General features: G+C 41.4%; 1 protein-coding gene across 2 annotated transcripts in view; it reads right to left on the bottom strand.

Moving 5' to 3' along the window:
- epha3 (EPH receptor A3) overlaps window positions 1-20,064 on the bottom strand; it is a 224,311-nt gene that overhangs the window by 71,410 nt on the left and 132,837 nt on the right. The window lies entirely within an intron of this gene.

Genomic DNA, 20,064 nt, shown 5'->3' on the forward strand with positions numbered 1-20,064 from the left:
TAAAGTGTGTTTTCATCTTGCACATTTTGGAAATATAACAGAAAAGTTATACATTTCTTTTATGTTGCACAATAAGGACAGTTCTATTTTACCTTTAAATCTCCAAGTATTGTCTTTCTGTTCAGCTTGTTCCATAGGTCATAAGTGATAGGAGTATAATTAGGCCATTCGGCCAATCAAGTCAACTCCACCATTCAATCATGGGTGATCTATCTCTCCCTTCTAACCCCGTTCTCCTGCCTTCTCACCATAACCCTTGACACCCATTCTAATCAAGAATCTATCTTTCTCTGCTTTAAAAATATCCATTGACTTGGCTTCCACCACCTTCTGTGGTAAAGAAATCCACAGATTCACCACCCTCTGACCAAATAAATTGCTGCTCATCTTCCTAAAAGAACGTCCTTTGATTCAGAGGCTGTGACCTCTAGTCCTAAACTCTCCCACAATTTCCAATTTAGTTGAATGTCATACGAATATGGATATTATATTTCCTTTCTGTGTGATTTACTATGGAACATCAGCTCCAATGGAAAACTACATATCAGGATATGAAGAAATCTTCAGGCAAGTTCCTTTGTGAAGAATAAGTGGCAAACAACCAGAGAGCAGTCCTGAACTACTATCGGACTATCTTTAATCGGACTTTACTGGCTTTATCTTGCACTAAACGTTATTCCCTCATCATGTATCTGTACACTGTGAACGGCTCGATTGTAATCATGTATAGTCTTTCCGTTGGCTGGTTAGCATGCAACAAAAGCTTTTCACTGTACCTTGGTACACATGACAATAAACTAAACTGAAACTGAACTGAATGAAAAGTTTTGAACACATCTAGGATGGATAATCCCAGAAGATTATGGTTTAGTCGTAAGGTAAATTGCCTGAGTGGACAGATATGATTAGCGGTTACTTGAAAAGGCCAGCAAAATATTATTCTTTCCTCAGCAATTGCCAATGAAAACATGGATGTAGCCTCCACTGATAAAGTTTCTGTTTGCCTGCAGTGCACAGACGGGTACAACATGCAGAAGTTATTACTGGAATTCAATACTGCAAAACAAAACACTTGCAATTTCCATTAGTTATGGAATTAAATGAGAAAGCATGGATCTGTTCATATGGATTACATTTTTCTGCATGCATTGTTCTACGCAGGAAAGTGTTCGTTTTATTGTCCAGAAACCTGCCGACTGCAGCAAGAGTAGTTTGTTATAACGTTCTATATGGCATACAATAGTTTCCAGACATTTATTTAATAAAGAAACATGCTTAATGATAAGAACCCATTTGTACAAACAATCCTCCCCGGCAACGCATCACCATGAGGCAATGCCACTGAAAACAAAGAATTAATAAAATTTGGGCGTGAATCTTCTTGTAGTTTTCTTGTAGTTTTAACACCAAATTGATAATTGATAACACCAAAAGTGATAACGTGAGAGAGATCCAGGTTCGATCCTGACTCTGGGTGCTGTCTGTACGGAGTTTGTACATTCTCCCAGTGACCTGCATGGGTTTTCTCCGGGATCTCCGGTTTCCTCCCACACTCCAAATATGTACAGATTTGAATGTTAATTGGTTTGGTAAATTTGTAAATTGTGCCTGGTGTGTGTGTGTGTGTGATAGTGTCAGTATACAGGTGATCGCTGGTCAGCGCGGACTCGGTGGGACGAGGGCCTGTATCCCTAAACTAAACTAAATTAAATTACACTAATTGTATATAAATGTTTGTCTGGTGGATCTCCTGTTCCCGGCCAGATACTTCTACTCTGCCTTACACAAATAAACTACAATATATGTTAGTTTTTATCTGTCAAATTAACGAGTTTGAAGTTTGAGGATGTTAAAACATTAGTAATGATGTTTGAACAGGGTATATCCACTTTTTCAGGAAGCAGTACATTTCGCTTTGACATTCACGAAAAGAAAGTGTTTTTTTTTTAAAATGTTGTATATCGAGGTATTCTGCGCTTTTGGTTCCATGATTATGTTTGAGGAAATGTAAGTTTGGGAACAAAACGTGCAAAGGCTGGGTATAACATTCCAGCTGACAGCCTTACAAGCGCAACTCCGAGAGTGTCATTGTAAAACCCAGAGGGAAAGTACGTAAATGATACTCCTTCCACGTTGCCATTTTGTTTTAAAGCAACGGTTTAAAAATAGAAAGAAAAGTCAAAAGCAGGACATAGTACTCAGTTAACCAACTCAAATACAGGCAAGCAATTCAGATTGACATTATTACATGGTTGAAACTACACAGCCTCACACACACACAGATACATTTGAAATGTTTCTGACTACTATAAAAAGCAAAACAAGGAACTTGTATTTTAAATGATATAATTTAAAGCCAGACACACCACTGAAGGCGCCTCTTTTGTAAAACAAAAATAAAATATTATATTCTCTCCTATGATTGTGCAAATTCATCATTTTTAAATGTTTCTTCCTTTTAAAGATAATCGCTCCTGTGGTCGAATGTCCCAGAGTCAAAACAATTCTCTGCATAATGAGATTTCTCCCAGCTTTGCTCGAGTCCTTTGGTAGTGATTTTAATAGTAAGGTAGATGGAGTCTGGATGTGTGGGGATGGGGGAGGTGGTGTGGGTGGGGGGGGGGGGGGGGGGGGGGGAGGAGGTGGGGGTGCTGATGTGTGATGGACTGGGCTGCATTAACAACTCTCTGCAATTTCTTGCGGACTTGGGCAAAGGTGTTACCACACCAAGTTGTGAAGCATCTTGGAAAGATGCTTTCTGCAGTACATCTGGAGAAATCAGCAAGAGACGTTGGAGATAGAGCTTTAAAAAGAAGGAAGACCTTCCTGAAGGTAACGGGTAACGGGAGACCTTCCGTAGTAACGGGTTTGAGCGTTATGAGAAGAAGGCAGGAGAATTGGGTTGAAAGGGAAAGGTAGATCAGCCATGATTGAATGGCGGAGTAGAGTTGATGGCCCGAATGGCCTAATCCTACTCCTACAATTTATGAACTCTAATCTAAACTTGGAGAAACAAGTTTGTTTACAAAAAAAGACACAACATGCTGGAGTAACTCAGTGGGTCATGCAGTATCTCGGGAGAATATGATAGGTGATGTTTTGGATCAGATTCCAAAAAAGAAACAAAATGTTGGAGTAATGCTAAGGGCCAGGCAGCATCTCCAAAAACATGGATAGTTGATGTTTCCGGCCGGGATCCTTCTTCAGACCGACTGAGTCCAGACCCAAAACCTCATCTATCTATGTTCTCTAGACAAGCTGCCTGACACACTGAATTACTCCAACACATTGTGTCTAATCTAAATCGGCTCTTGGTCCTCCTCACTGTAATATAAGTGTGCTATTAATTCTAAATGGATACTCCAATTTAGCCAGAATTCCAACCGGATTATCCCATAATTATTCAGCTCAGTTGTCAAGCAGTTTACAGGTAACTACTGAATTCTTCAGAATAGATTGGTGAATGGGGTGCAGCTGTGAAAAAAAAATGCAGTGACCTCTGCACTGCTTCGGAACCAGGGTGTCATAGTGGCGCAGCGGTAGGGTTTCTGCCTTACAGCCCTTGCAATGCCAGATACCCGGAAATAAACTGCAGAGTTGTGTGGTAGGATCTTCTTGTTTTCACACCTGTGGCCAGGAGGATCCTGCCTTAACATCTATAAACCATTACAGATTTGCCCCGGGAGTCTGCAATCAGGTAGGGGGGCAAAACACTGTTTAGTGCAAAGGGGGTGGTAACTGTCTGTGGAAGAAGGACGAGGGCTTGCCATTTATCAACCTTTGGAGCTTATCGTTTTTTTTAATAGTGAGTGGAATGTATAGAATTTAAAACTATACGATTTAAAAATGTAAGAGGAAAAGAAATGGATGTTACACAAAATAAAATTGAAATGTACATTTATGCAGTCTGAGGGACCTTTTCAAGAACAATAAACATATTTGCTCCAACTATAAGACAAAGATTGTTTGCTTGAAGGGAGGACAAGCAAATTGAGAGCAAAGGTACGTTCCTTGCCTTTATACTATAGACAGTTTTTCTTCTTCCAGGTGCCTTGAACTATATTACATTTCATCAAAAACTAATTATCCATTTGTCATTTCTTCTTACGTAACGATAGTTCCCTGGTTTGACCTCCAGCCTTATCCACCCTATTCCTCAGGGAGGTTTGGAAATTACAGAGTGGCCCCAAAGGCTGACAGCAACTCAGCAAATCACACCCAGCCACTTAAGGGGAGCAGACTCAAGTGTTTTGCACTGGTGGAGCGGGGTATTCCTCAGTAAAACTAAGGGCATTCTCGCTGTCTGACAGCTCAGAAAGTGATTACTCCAAAGGTTTCCCGAAAACAGGAAGCAGTTTTAATAAGAAATTGATTTTTTTTAAACAAACAACCTCCCTGCGACTCAGGTCAATGAAAGACGCCAGGTTAACTGCCTCAATTACTTGTGGAATAACAGTGAACCAAAGAACTTACAGGTCAGTAGCTCCAAAACCTACTGATGAAATGATGGAATATATTCAGATGGAAGCAGAGGGCTGGGAGAAAGACATTAATGAAGTCCAGGTGCTTTGCCCTCCCGGGATATTTTCTGTCCAACGAGGCAGATTTTGTTCAGTTTATTTCCGTGATATTGGTAAACATTGATGTCAACCTTTGTGCATTTCACATTTTCTCATGTTATATAGTTGGGCAGCGCAGTAGTGCAGCTGGTAGAGCTGCTGCCTTACAGCGCCAGAGACCCGGGTTCAACCCAGATGTCAGATACTGTCTGTGTGCAGTTTCCCTGTGACTGCGTGGGTTTCCTCCGGGTGCTCCGGTTTCATCCAACATTGGTGACCCACAGACTATCTTTGATTGGACATTACCTTGCAGTGAACATTATTCCCTTAACATGTATCTATACATTGTACACGGCTCAATTGTAATCATATATTGTCTTTCCGCTGACTGGTTATAGACAATAGACAATCGGTGCAGGAGTACGCCATTCGGCCCTTCGAGCCAGCACCGCCATTCAATGTGATCATAGCTGATCATCCACAATCAGTACCCCGTTCCTGCTTTCTCCCCATATCCCTTGACTCTGCTATCTTTAAGAGTTCTATCTAACTCTCTCTTGAAAGCATCCAGAGAACCGGCCTCCACCTCCATCTGAGGCAGAAAATGCCTAACGTATTTGTTAGCACACAACAAAATCTTTTCACTGTGCTTCGGTACACGTGGCAATACACTAAACTGAAACAAAGTTATGCAGGTTTCTTGGTTGATTAAACACTGTAAAATTGCCCCTAGTATGTAGAGATTTGATGAGAAAGTGGGATACGTGGACTCGGTGCGCTGAAGGGCCTGTTTCCATGCTGTATCTCTAAAACATCTCAGTATAGCTGGGAACTATATGCGGTATTCTGAAAATGTTTCTTTGCTCTACCTATTGTATTTGGGTCGAAAGAAGGGCCGCGACCCGAAATGTCACCTATTCCTTTTCTGCAGAGATGCTGCCTGACCCGCTGAATCACTCCAGCATTTTTTGTCTATCTTTGGTGTAAACCAACATCAGCAACATCAGCCAGAGAAGGCATTAGAGGCCAATTCGCAGGATGTTTTAGATTAGATTAGATTAGATTATTTAATGACCACACAGTCAAGATGGTGGAATTCAGGTTCAGTACAGGATGTTACAAGGTAGGCTGATTCCCGTCAAACATAACATAAAACACAACATCATACAATATACAGTACATGCATGGGGAGGATATGTGCTGTTATCATAGTGTGTTCAGAATTCGGATTGCGTGTGGGTAAAAACTGTTAGATTTAGTTCTTAGGGCTAACGGAATCAAGAGATATGGTGAAAAAGCAGGAATGGGGTACTGATTTTAGATGATCAGCCATGATCATATTGATCATATTGAATGGCGGTGTTGACTCGAAGTGCCGAATGGCGTTCTCCTGCACTTATCTTTCTATGTTTCTATGTTTCCTACACACTATGATTGTATTTATGTATGATATTATGTGATTTTTATTGAATCGCATGCGAAACAAAGCTTTTCACTGTGCCTCAGTACACGTGACAGTAATAAATCTAAACCTGAACCTAAACCTAGCCTGAGACAGCTATCTTCTGCACTCCTAATTGAACCAGGATTAATCCTCTGGCTTGATGGTAATGGTAGAATGACAAATATGCAATGCCAAAAGGTTATAATAGTTGCCCTAAAGGCAGCCAATGTTATTTAATATACTTGTTTATTGTCGGTCTCTGTGGATATAATTCACAATATTACTGCCCTGAACTTTGGCTCAGTTCAGAAGTAAAATCAACAAAATATTATATACTTAGAGATGAAAGACTTTGAACATGATTGTTATTCGGTTCACTTTTCAAACCAACATTTATTATTCCTGTTCCACTTCAGATTTGGCAGACATTTTTAGAACACTGGTATATTTACTTTACCATAATTTCAGAAGTAAAATATTTTACGAAATTAAAACAATCTTTTTCTCCGCACAGCTGACTATTTTAACAGATCTGAAATGAGCTTTTTTATTTATAACTGGATCGTTTGATTGTTAAAAGAAATATGCTCTTCTAAAGAGAACTTGTTCACATTCTAAACCAAAAGAGGCCACAGCTGTAATAACAGTCAGTGAAGCACAGAGTTACTATATCACATTGTTTGATGAAATGTTGTCATTTGTGATACATTTTTTTTGGATACCTTCAGGGGGATAGACTCAAAATGCTGGAGTAACTCAGAGGGACATGCAACATCTCTGAATAGAAGGAATGAGTGATCTTTTGGGTTGAGACCCTTCTTCAGACTGAGAGTCAGGGGAAAGGGAGACACAGAGATATGGAAGGGTAAGGTGTAAAAACGAGGCATTAAAGGGGATGCAGCTCAAGGAAAATGTAAAATAGATGATTGTTAGCTATGGGTAAGGTGACAACGAAGCATACAAATATAAAATGTAATCAGGAGGACGGTCAGACTGGTCAGAGAACTAGAATGGGAAAGGGATGGCGAGAGAGGGAAGGCAAGGGTTACTTTAAGTTAGATAAGTCAATATTCATACCGCTGGGTTGTAAACTGCCCAAGCAAAATATGAGGTGCTATTCCTCCAATTTGCATTGGGCCTCACTCTGACAGTGGAGGAGGCCCAGGACAGAAAGGTCAGTATGGGTTGGGGAGGGTGAGTTAAAGTGTTTAACAATCATGTAGGTTTAGGCGGACAGAGTGGAGGCGCTCAGCGAAACGATCGCCGAGCTGCGCTTGGTCTCGGAATAATCCATTTCAAGCAATCATCTCTCTCTGGTCTTGTGGATTCAGTGTAAGGATGCAGCTATCCAGGAATGCTTCTGAATCAAATCAAAATAATCAGAACCATCAACTCTTTAAATTCAGAGCACATAAATATCTGCAGTACACTGCAGGCTTTCATGCAGTTAGACCACATAAGGAGGAAAGGACACTGCAAACAATTATATTCTTCAAAGCAAACGTATAAATAAAAGCAGTAATTCCGTACCATATTACTCAGAATCTGAGGTGTTAATTACAGTGGTGGAATCAGTCTAACTATAGGTCTGCTGCAGGACGCTCCGCTTTGGCAAATCCCAGGCAAATGTTCCCAGCATCAGGTAAATCAATGGGATAAATAAACACCGTAATCCAAACCTGTACAATCATGAGTCAATGCAACAGTGAGCATCCAACTGATTGGCGATGCCCAACTATGTGCATGCATGAAATTGGAACAGCAATTAATTCAGAACGTTCAACTTTAATAGTGTCTTATGTGTTCATAGAAAAGGCAGGGAGCTCACTGTAACAATGCAGTTTACTGCAAACACCTCACAAAGAAAGTGCCTTGTAACTCTGATAAAACTATGTAATTTTCAGAAAAGCATTACTTCAATATTTTAAAAATTGACCTTGAAATTTGATTGTGCAGCACTGTTTTGTTCATTGAGATGTGGTATCAGATTGATTTTTCTGGAGTGGGAAGTGACTGCGAACCTTTCCAGATGTAATTACACTGCTCTGGAAATGTAACCAGGCAATTCCAGTCTTGAATTGTCCTTGGACCAATGATGCATTTCCCACTGCTGGAGTGTGCTCATCCACATGGTTCTGACGCATGCTGTTCATCAGCGCTCTTTAATCCAACAGTTTTAAGGGTGTTGGAAGGAACTGCAGATGCTAGTTTAAACCAAAGATAGGCACAAAATACCGGAGTAACTCAGCGGGACAAGCAGCATCTCTGGAGAGAAGGAATGGGTGACGTTTTTGGTCAATTACTCAGTTGCACCTCTTTCATAAGGTCCATCATGTTGAGGGTTTGGAAATATCTCTCCCTCTAGCAGTTCATTACTGTTTGCTTTAAAAGGGCATATATCATTTAACAATCAAAACAATCCATATTGATTGGCGCGGCTGCAAAACAGCAAGCCCAATGGAGAGGCAGAAAATCACAGGCAGCAACCCCGAGATTTAATCACTTGGCTGCAAAGTTTTCATTGAATTCCCTCCTTTATAAATGTGAGTGTAATATTACCTTCATCGCAGATTGCTGGCCAATATCACAGGCTCAGTGAGTTCTGTACTAGTGCAGCCCAAGTTGAGAGGGGGCAGCCAGCTGTAAAAGTGGAACTAATGTCCAGCAATCTTAATTTACCAAAGCTGTTGTGAAACGCACGAGACTGGCAGAGGTATCTGCCCTTTTAAAAATGTATTCTGTCATGGGATGTGGGTGCTGCTGCCAGTGGCACCATTTGTTATCCGTCCACAATTTCCTCATTAGCTGTGGTTAACTGCACCATTTGAATTGGCATTTAAAAGTCAACCACATTGATAGTTCTGGAGTTACAAAGAAGGCATGTCTGGGCAGCAATTTTCCTTTGCTGTAGGAAATTAATAAATGACGTTATGTTAAGGTCACTATTACTGTTATTCGTCTTTTATAGCAGATACATTTAATTATTTGAATTTGTATTAATTACCACCCATGGTGATTGTATCAGGAAAAATGTTCCTGATACAATACAATACAATAATACTTTATTAGCCAAGTATGTTTTGCAACATATGAGGAATTTCATTTGCCAAGACAGTCATACAAATAAAAAGCAACAGAACACACAAAACACATTTTAACATAAACATCCACCACAGTGACTTCTCCACATTCCTCACTGTGATGGAAGGCGAAAAATAAAAGTAAAATCTCTTCCCTTCTTTGTTCTCCCGCGGTTGGGGGCCTCGAGCCATCCGTTGCCGGGGCGATCTTGGCTCCCGTAGCCGGCGGCGTTCGGACCCTCCGCGTCGGGGCGATCCAAGCTCCTGCATCGGGGGGGATCTCAGTTCCCCCGCGCCGATCGATCGGTCCCCGGGTCGGGACTGGTCGAAACCTTCTGTGTCGTTGGAGCTTCCGACATCCACAGTCTCTCCCTAGATTGTGAGCTCTTGATGGTAAAGTCCGCAGGCCGCAGTTGGAGCATCGATCCCAGGCAAGGGATCAGCTGAGTTAGATTTAGCTCTTAGGGCTAAAGGAATCAAGGGATATGGGGGAAAAGCAGGAACTGATTTTGGATGACCAGCCATGATCATATTGAATGGCTGTGCTGGCTCAAAGGGCCAAATGGCCTACTCCTGCACCTATTTTCTATGTTTCTATGTTTAATACCTGGTTGAGCCGGTATCTTAGTTAATGTGCTAGCAAACGCCCATCTCAACATAAATTTCTGTACTATTTACAGAAATAATTATTTTTATTCTCTTCCATCAGATTTGCTACTTGCTGGATCTGTCTGTGCAGCTGTAACGTTCAGGTGTTTCATGACATTAAAACAATGCCAATCCTAACCGGACTCCAAAAAGAATTGGGTACTAACAATTTTTTGACTGAATGTGAACACATTCCCATCACATGAGTTGCAATTCTGAGGATTTCAAATCGTGTTTGTAAGGATTAAGGGGCTGAAAACCAAAGTTCATCGAAACATCTGTGAATTTGTCAGTAAAATTTTCAGTGGACTGGATATTACTCTGTTTATGCTTGTTTGAAAGCAGCAGGACAGCAACAGAGCATATTGTTTTGGGAAACATCTGAAAATTAAAATTCACAAATGTCACAGGTACGAATGCACTCTGATGATTGATTTTACCTTAGATGTAACAGGAGCTGACTATTTGGCCCATCATATCCATGCTGACTCCTAAGAGAGCAATCTCATTGAACCCTGTCTTTATTTCCCTGATTACTTGCAAGGTATTATCCCTCGTAAAAGCCTATCAAGTCTTCTTTGATTCTTTCTTTTGACCATTTACCTACAGTAAGATATTACATACAGTTGAGAGATACAGCGTGGAAACAGGCCCTTTGGCCAACCGAGTCCGCGCCGACTGCTGATCCCCGCACACTTACACTATACTACACTACACTATACTACACACAGGGAACAATTTACATTAATGCCAAGCCAATTAGCCTACAATCCTGTCCGTCTTTGGAGTGTGGGAGCAAACCGTAGTTCCCGGAGAAAACCCACGAGAATGAACCAACTCCGAACCTGGGTCTCTGGCGCTGTAAATCAGCAACTGTCATAGTCATAGCAGGTCACCGAAAAAACAGTGACTCGATCCCCGTTCGACATAATATTTGAAATAGAATCATTACTTTAACAACAAACAAAAACCGAAGTCAGCACCGGTGACAACCTACGTTAACCCAGCGACAACTACAACAGCACCTACGTCAGGAGAAGTCAAGCTATGCTCATTGGTGTCAAACCCACTGTCGCTGACTGTCTCCGAAAATCTTTTCATCATCATGAAAATCCAGCGGCGACCAGAAAGATGCGACGACTCATTGAGCGACTGAGGAGACCACTCACGACCCTACAGGTGACAGCCCGGCGACCATGTAGTCGCCTAAAACATCACCTAAGTGGGATAAGCCCTTAGGGCAGCAAATCTACCGCTGCGCCACTGGGCTGCCCCGATTGTCGATTTGCATAGTTGCATGTCCTTGGAATGTGGGAGAAAGCAGCATTACCTGCAGGAACGTGCAAACCCTGCACCAACAACCCCTGAGGTCAGGATTGAACCCAGATCGCTGGAGCTATACGGCAACTGGGTTCCACCAGTGCAACAATCCACCATCTTGCCAACTATTGCGGATCATTGCCTTTTTTTTTGCATGTGATACAATTCATGAAAGATACCTCAGCTGACCAGAGAGCAATATCCTTTTCAACGCGCTTCCATTTATATCTGTTCTAATGAGATTTGATTATTCCTATCGGAATGCTGTGGGAGCAGAAAAATGTCAAGTTAAATATATTAAAACAGTTGATTCTGATCTTATTTCCTCTGGAATTGGTGAATCTATAGTGCTGGCCCGTGATTGACTTTTCACTCGTTATCCATTGCTACTCTTGTGCAAGGCCCTCTGCATAATATCTGGGTGGGAACTAATTGGACCGCTGCCTGGTTAAACACTCCTATAAATCAACTGTGCAGCACCCTGTTCTGGTGCTTGAACAAAAATGGACATCTGGGAGTGCAGCAGCTGGCATTTGATGATATTCAGCCTGATTGGAGAGGAGAGCAATGTTCGCACCCATCAATCACCGTGCCTCTCCCTAGTTATGCCTCATTCTACCAATTCTGGCTTTTTAACTATAACCAACCACAAACAAACAAACAAAGGTAGTTTGCTTATCAGATTAACGTTCGATGTCACTGCTTTCAAATGTTTACATGCCGCCTGCTCCTTTTCCCACAACAGCCCAGATCTCGCCGATGATCCCAGAAATGTGCTGCCGTTCTTTTAAACAGGTTTACAGTTTACCTGTACGGCATGGTGCGCAGCGATAAAGTTGCTGCCTTGCAGCACCACAGACTCGGGTTCGATCCTGACTACTGGTGCTGTCAGTACGGAGTTTGTACTTTCTCTCCGTGATCTGCGTGGGTTTTCACCGAGATCTCCGGCTTCCACCCATACTCCAAAGGCGTACAGGTTTGTAGGTTAATTTGCTTGGGAAAAGGTAAATTGTTCCTAGTTTGTGTAGAATAGTGTTAGTGTGCAGGGATCGTTGGTCAGCCCAGACTCGGTGGTCAGCCCAGACACGCCTGTTTGCGTGCTGTGTCTCTAAATTAAACTAAACTATACTACATCTACAGCTGACCAAGTACCAAACTTCTCACCAGGGGCTAAGCCGGCAATCTAAGTGAAACATCTGCAGTAGAAAGGGAGTGTTTCAGTGCTAGAATACTTCCGTTGGTCTTTTTCTCTTGTGGTATTCTGGTCAACACTGAAATGTGATGAGCGTCACGGTGATAAAAGTAAAGTGGGCGTCACAGCACCAGAGACCCTGTTCGATCCTGAGCTCGAGTGCTGTCTGCGTGGAGTTTGCATGTTCTCCATGTGACCGGGTGGGTTTCCTCCATGTGCTTCGGTTTCCTCCCACATCCGAATGCTGTGTGAGGTTGTAGATTAATTGCCTCTGTAAATTGCCCCATATGTGTGGATGAGAAAGAACGATAACATAGAACTAGTGTAAATGGGGGTTCAATGGTCAGCGTGGACTTGGTAGGCCAAAGGAACTGTTAAGGTGGTGGAGGCAGGTTCGTTTTTATCATTTAAAAATAAATTGGATAGTTATATGGACGGGAAAGGAATGGAGGATTATGGTCTGAGCGCAGGTATATGGGACTAGGGGAGAATACGTGTTCGGCACGGACTAGAAGGGTCGAGATGGCCTGTTTCCGTGCTGTAAATTGTTATATGGTTATATGGTTAATTGGCATTGGATGGTGAAAAATAGCAGCATTTTTATCAAAGATAGACACAAAAAGCTGGAGTAACTCAGCGGGTCAGTTAGCATCTCAGGAGAAAAGGAACAGGTGACGTTTCAGGTCTTTTATCAAGCCTGTCCACATTCTTCGCTGTAATGCTCACCTTACAGGTAAAGTAAGCCACTGAGATAAATGTTGTTTTTTAGTTTAGTTTAGTTTTGAGATACAGCGCAGAAACAGGCCCTTCAGCCCACCGAGTCCGTACTGGCCTGCTATCCCTGTACACTAGCACTGTCCTACACACACGAGATATAATTTTTACAATTATACCAAGCTAATTAACCTATGGCGTGTGGTGTGTGGGAGGAAACTGAAGATCTCGGAGAAAGCCCATGCAGGTCACGGGGAGAATGTACAAACTCCATACAGACAAGCAGCCATAGTCAGGATCGAACCCAGGTCTCTAGCGCTGTAAGGCATTAGCTCTACCCCTACGCCAATGTGTCGCTCATGGAAAAATGATAAATGTGGAAATATTATAATTTATTTGTTTAAACAATAACTTCCATTTTTGAAACATTAATTAAATATTAATTCTGAAGTTCTCCAAAACGTGTAATTCTGCTATTAGTTTAAAATTCCATTATGGGAGGTTCAAGTTAGAGGTTTTCTCGTAATATGTACCATCTCAACTAAGGAGCAAGATTGAGCCAAAGAGCAAAAAATGGCTGCAAAAATTGAACGCGCCAGCTTTAAATAATGTCATGCTTAATCTTGCAATTTCTTATTTTAGTGGGACATTGGGGTGGGGGAAAGGGCTGGGACAAGATTATGTTGTGAATTCAATAGTACTGGGCAGAACTACCCAGTTGCTGCCCACATAAAATAGCATAGAACCCAATCCAATTGACATAGGATAGCCACAAAATGCTGGAGTAACTCAGTGGAACAAGCAGCATCTCTGGATAGAAGGAATGGGTGATGTTTCGGATTGAGACCCATCTTCAGACTCCTGAAGACTCCAGATTCTTCAGACTTCTTCTGTCTGAAGAAGGATCTCGACCCGAAACGTCACCCATTCCTTCTATCCAGAGATGCTGCCTGTTCCGCTGAGTTGCTAAACTAGCATCTGCAGTTCCTTCCTATACCAATTGACATAGGATTGTTAATGGGCTGAATTATTTTGCTTGTGATCTAGGGTTCTTAAAGAAGCCACCAGTGTTCATCCATTCCAAACAGACAAACGTCCTGGAATATCATGTAAGTGTTGCAGGTCCAGGACAGAGTGACTAATGGTATCACTTTGTCACTGTGCTTCGTGGTGGGACTTTGTATTCGTTCCAATGGTTGGGCCCAGTTTAACTGTGAATCCTAGCACTATGCTGAGGAATTGACACTTAGCCTAGGTACAGAATATGAGGAACTACTGATATCAGTGCAGATTTCATGTTCTTAAGTCATAGGAGCAGAATTGGGCCATTCGGCCCTTCGAGTCTGCTCTGCCATTCAATCATGGCTGATTTATCTTTCCCTCTCAACCCATATTCTCCTGCCTTCTCCCATAATCCTCGATACCCTTACTAATCAAGAATCTATCAATCTCCACTTTAAAAATACTCAATGGCTTGGCCTCTACAGCCTTCTGTGGCCATTAATTCATCAGATTCACCACACTCTGACTAAAAAAAATCCTCCTTGTCTCCTTTCTAAAGGTACATTCTTTTATTCTGAGGCTGTACCTTCTGACCCCAAACTCTCCCATTAGTGGAAACATCCTCTCCACACCCACTCTACCCAGGCCTTTCACTATTCGGTAAGTTTCAATGAGATCCCCCCTCATTTGGTAGTAAATTAAGATGGAATAGATTGTTTTTTTAAACAAATTTTCTTTTGTTTAACATCTTCAAATATCTCTTAGTGTAGATCTGGCATATTTAAAGAATTCTTCAGTGACAGCTGAATGAAGGTTAAGTCATTTGTAACTATGGGCCGTTTAGGTTTCTAAATATAAAGGATTAGATATTGTTGGATGAATTCCACCTCCTGCAGTCATTGCCACCTGCATTCAACACAGAGTCACACTTACCTGGGCCAAATGCAGTAGGATGATTAAATTGGCTGGCCATAATCTGGACAGGGAGTTGAGGCCTCAGCAACAAGGCACAAAGACCTTGTCCCTGGAAGGTCTATCACAAGTTTCGGCAGAAGGCTTCTGTCAAAGCTATTACTGAATTTAACAAGTTTTAAAATATCTATGCAAGGCAGTCTGGCGAGAGAGTGCTTGTACTGAGTACTAATGCAGCTAACTTTATTTGAACGCTGCAAAGAAAAAATACTACAGAGCTCTTAAATTTCCAATGTTTCTCAATTAGGAAAGATACCAATCATGGGCTTTCAGCCAATATCAACTCCATAAGTTAAACAATTGCTGCTTTTAAGCAAGTCCTTTCCTTCAAGCATTTTAAATGATTAAAAATAATAAACTCATCTGCTCTTTAAATTTGTGCAACCCTATATTTAGATTAAACTGATGTATGATTTATGCTTTCGATTGTACTACTTTATACAGTCAATAAACAGAAGTTAGCTAACAAATCCCTGTGAAAATATTTGTTTGCCTTTATCCCATAAGTGAAGGTGACTTTAATAACTGAAAAGACAAGTGCTACAAATGATGACACAAGGGATTGCAATACACTCCATAGTTTCTCACTTCCAATTATAGTTCTGTGCACCAAAGAACAAAGACAGAAGAGAATTCAAATTCAACTCCTGCTCGTGATTTCAGCTGGTCTCAGCTTAGACAATAGCTGCTGGCAAAGACATAAGATCTTTGGCTGCTGGTGCTGCCATTTAGTCTCAATGATTCTGGTCAAAAGAAGATAGACAGCGGCTATTTTCTTTATAGTGTTATAGACTTGTGATTCCTGCCATTATTCCCTAAGCATATGCTCCAGTGTGCTAATATTTGAACATAGAACAGAACAGTACAGCACAGAAACAGGCCCTTCGGCCCACATTGTCTGTGCTGATCATGATGCCAAGACCAACTCTTATCTCCCTGCACATAATCCATATACCTTCATTCCCTGCATATCAAACTACTGTGAAGTTGCTTCACATCTCTGAGGCTTGGCTTGGCTTGGGCTGGAAGAGTGGCCTCTTGCTTGAGATACTTCAGGGAAGCAGTTGGAGAAGAAATGTCATGAGCTCAAATCTCACCTTGCCAATTTGGGAATGCAAATACAGTTTATTGACATAAATTGGATCCTTAAAAAAATGTTGCTTCAGTAATGCTCTTATGTCACAAACATATGGTTAGAGTTAAGATAACTATTTGATGTACTTATAGTCTTCAGTGGAGGAAAATCTGCCATTTTCGTCACCAAGCCCATCCATGACTCCAAATCCATTCGAAGTTAGACTCACCAGCCCCGGAATGGTACTCAATTGTTCAAGGAGGTTTGGAGGGATATGGACCTAATGCTGGCAGGTGGGGCTAGTGCAGCTGGGACATGTTGGCCGGTGTAGGCAAGTTGGGCCAAAGGGCCTGTTTTCACACTGTATTATTCTATGACTCAAGAATCAAGAGTGTTTTATTGTCATATGTCCCAGATAGAACAATTAAATTCTTACTTGCTGCAGCACAACAGAACATGTAATCATAATAAATAATATGATAAACGCGAGAAAAAAAGTTAATTGTGTATATATACACATACTCACATATATTTATCCATATTTTTTTCTACACACATGCACACATACTCAAAAAACAAACAATAACAGTGCAATAATAATAATAATAATAGTCTATTCTATTGCAGTTCAGAACTTATGAGGTTGTAGTGTTTAATAGCCTGATGGCTGTAGGGAAGAAGCTGTTCCTGAACCTGGATGTTACAGTTCTCAGGCTCCTGCACCTTCTTCCCGATGGCAGTGGTGAGATGAGTATGTGGCCAGGACGGTGTGGGTCTCTAATGATGTTTGCTGCCTTTTTGAGGCAGCGACCGATAACTCCCTTTGATGGTGGGGAGGTCAGAGCCGGTGATGGACTGGGCAGCGTTCACAATTTTTTGCCGTCTTTTCCGCTACTCTTGGTGCAGTCTGACTTGCTGACTGTTTGGGAGATTTTTTGTTTTATTGTAGTATATGTTCTTCACTAAGGAAGTATTTCTGACAAATGCTTGCATTCAATTTGGGTTTGTTTCTTTTTTTTCCAACCAGAAGGCAAGACAAGTATTGCTAAGCCACTGTAAAGTAAAGACTATGTAATGGACAAAATAAATAAAGTGCTGGAGTAACTCAGGGGGTTAGGCAGCATCTCTGGAGAACATGAAAGTAAAGAGTCACAGTCAGCTTGACAAAGGGTACCAACCCAAAATGTCACGCATCTGTGGTGTTTTCTGGAGATGCTTCCAGCACTTTGTGTCTTTTTGTTTAAACCAGCATCTGCAGTTCCTGGTATCTAAACAATGTAGTAGGGTTTGTTTAACATGAATATAATTATGTTTCATTGTGTCTCATTCCTATCCACTTTTGAATTCAATAAATGGCAATAATATTGGAGAGCTGGGTTCAGTTTGTTCCTGAGACTAATTGTTACACACTGGGCATAGCGTGAATACAACAATGGTTAAAAATCACTGTACGATTCCAGCATTTTCTATTCTTATCTGTACAGCGCCTGTAGATTTAGTCTTTAATTAGAGGGTGGTGAATCTGTGGAATTCTTCGCCCCGGAAGGCTGTGGAGGGCAAATCAGTGGATATTTTTTACGGCAGAGATAGATAGATTCCTTGTTCAAACGCTTTTGATTGCAACATGCGCCTTAATTTAGTTCAACAAAGAAACTGACAAGTTACTAAAGAACAGGTGTCAGAAGTTATGAGGAGAAGGCAGGAGAATGGGGTTGGGAGGGAGAGATAGGTCAGCCATGATTGAATGGCGGAGTAGACTTGATGGGCTGAATGGCATAATTTTACTCGTATTCCTTATGGCCTTATGATTCTAGAACAACTGTTTTATACCTGCGCTATCCTGCTAGTCCTGCAGAAAGGTAGATTGCCACAGCATCACAAAAGATTGGAAAAATGTAAATTATTTCATTCAACCATACTTACATCATCCGTATAAAATGCAGTGTACAGTACGAGAATGTTTAACTGAAGGGAACCTGAATGGTCACCGTGATGACTGTGAAACCAACTCACTAAACCCAGGTGGAATGTGAGTTCAATGTTACGGTCAGCGTGAAGAAAGGAAGAGGTCAGGGGTGGAGCTGCTGAATAAACGAATGTGCATAAAACATCTGTCTGGCACCATCATTGCCCTCCAAGCTTTAGTGACCCAGACGGTTGAATCCAGGGGGCAACCTTTATTCTTTTTCTTATTTAATATTTATTTCTTTGATATTTATTCTTTTAAAATAGTTCAACAAAGCAGATTGGTATCAACAAGCTTGTCGTCCCTCCGATTAAAGTATCTGCTCCCAGCTAAATAAATGTACACACCTTAATATTCATCATGTTTTTCTGCATATGTTAATACAGAAGGAATCAGTAAGATTCTATCAATAAGATTGTGCTACATTTTGTCGGGTGGGATGGACATGACTGGTAATAAAATAACAGACACATTATATCAGTTAGATATAGCTCTTAGGACCATGAACATATTGAATGGTGGTGCTGGCTCAAAGAGCCGAATGGCCTACTTCTGCACCTATTTTCTATGTTTCTATTATGGGTTTCTTTGCATCAACTAGATACTTAGTCAATGGTCTATAAAATCATTAATATCCAATGTCTCAAGAAATACATTGTAATTTTACCCCAAATCCACAAATCTAAAGGATATCAGAACTATAGATCAGAATATAAAGGCTTTTGGTCATTGTATTATGTTAGCTCTCTGAATGAGCTACCAATTATTATATCTCTTGATCTTTTTACATGACCTTGAAAATATTTATCTTTGATTAAAATATTCCAGCCCTTTTGAAAGTTACCTTTGAACCTTGTACACCGGTCACTGAAAGTTGGCGTGCAGGTACAGCAGGCAGTGAAGAAAGCTAATGGAATGTTGACCTTCATAACAAGAGGATTTCAGTATAGGAGTAGAGAGGTTCTTCTGCAGTTGTATAGGGCTCTGGTGAGACCACATCTGGAGTATTGTGTACAGTTTTGGTCTCCTAATTTGAAGAAGGACATCCTTGTGATTGAGGCAGTGCAGCGTAGGTTCACGAGATTGATCCCTGGGATGGCGGGACTGTCATATGTGGAAAGATTGAAAAGACTAGCTTGTATTCATTGGAGTTTAGAAGGATGAGGGGGATCTTATAGAAACATATAAAATTATAAAAGGACTGGACAAGCTAGATGCAGGAAAAATGTTCCCAATGTTGGGCGAGTCCAGAACCAGGGGCCACAGTCTTAGAATAAAGGGGAGGTCATTTAAGACTGAGGTGAGAAAAAACGTTTTCACCCAGAGAGTTGTGAATTTATGGAATTCGCTGCCACAGAGGGCAGTGGAGGCCAAATCACTGGATGGATTTAAGAGAAAGTTAGATAGAGCTCTAGGGGCTAGTGGAGTCAAGGGATATGGGGAGAAGGCAGGCATGGGTTATTGATAGGGGACGATCTGCCATGATCACAATGAATGGTGGTGCCGGCTCGAAGGGCTGAATGGCCTCCTCCTGCACCTATTTTCTATGTTTCTATGTTTCTATGTAACCGACAATCATCCTCCATTTCTGAAATGCATACCAGATCACAGCATCTTACTGGTGCCTACCTACCAGATAATGAAAAGCCTGAATAGAGTTGATGTGCTGAGGATGTTTCTGGTAATGGGAGAGTCTAGAACCAGAGGGCTTGGCCTCAGAATAAAAGGACCTACCTTCAGAATGCAGATGAGGAGGAATTTCTTCAGCCAGAGGGTGGTGAATCTGTGGAAATCGTTGTCTCAGATGGCTTTGGAGGCCAAGTTACTGGGTATTGTTAAAAGAGAGATTGATGGATTCTCGATTAGTAAGGGTGTCAAAGATTATGGGGAGAAGGCAGGAGAATCAGGTTGAGAGGGCAAAGTAGATCAGCCATGATTGAATGGCAGAGTAGACTCGTTGGACTGAATGGCCTGAATCCGCTCCTATGTCTTATGGTTTAAAAATAAATCTCTTCATCTCCCCTCATTACACACATGCCAACGGAAGCAGTTTATTTCTTCGGTTCATTTTGCCCCTTTGATGCTTTTACTT

This window comes from Amblyraja radiata, chromosome 14 (genome assembly GCF_010909765.2).
Source record: "Amblyraja radiata isolate CabotCenter1 chromosome 14, sAmbRad1.1.pri, whole genome shotgun sequence".
In the NCBI taxonomy this organism is placed as follows: Eukaryota; Metazoa; Chordata; class Chondrichthyes; order Rajiformes; family Rajidae; genus Amblyraja; species Amblyraja radiata.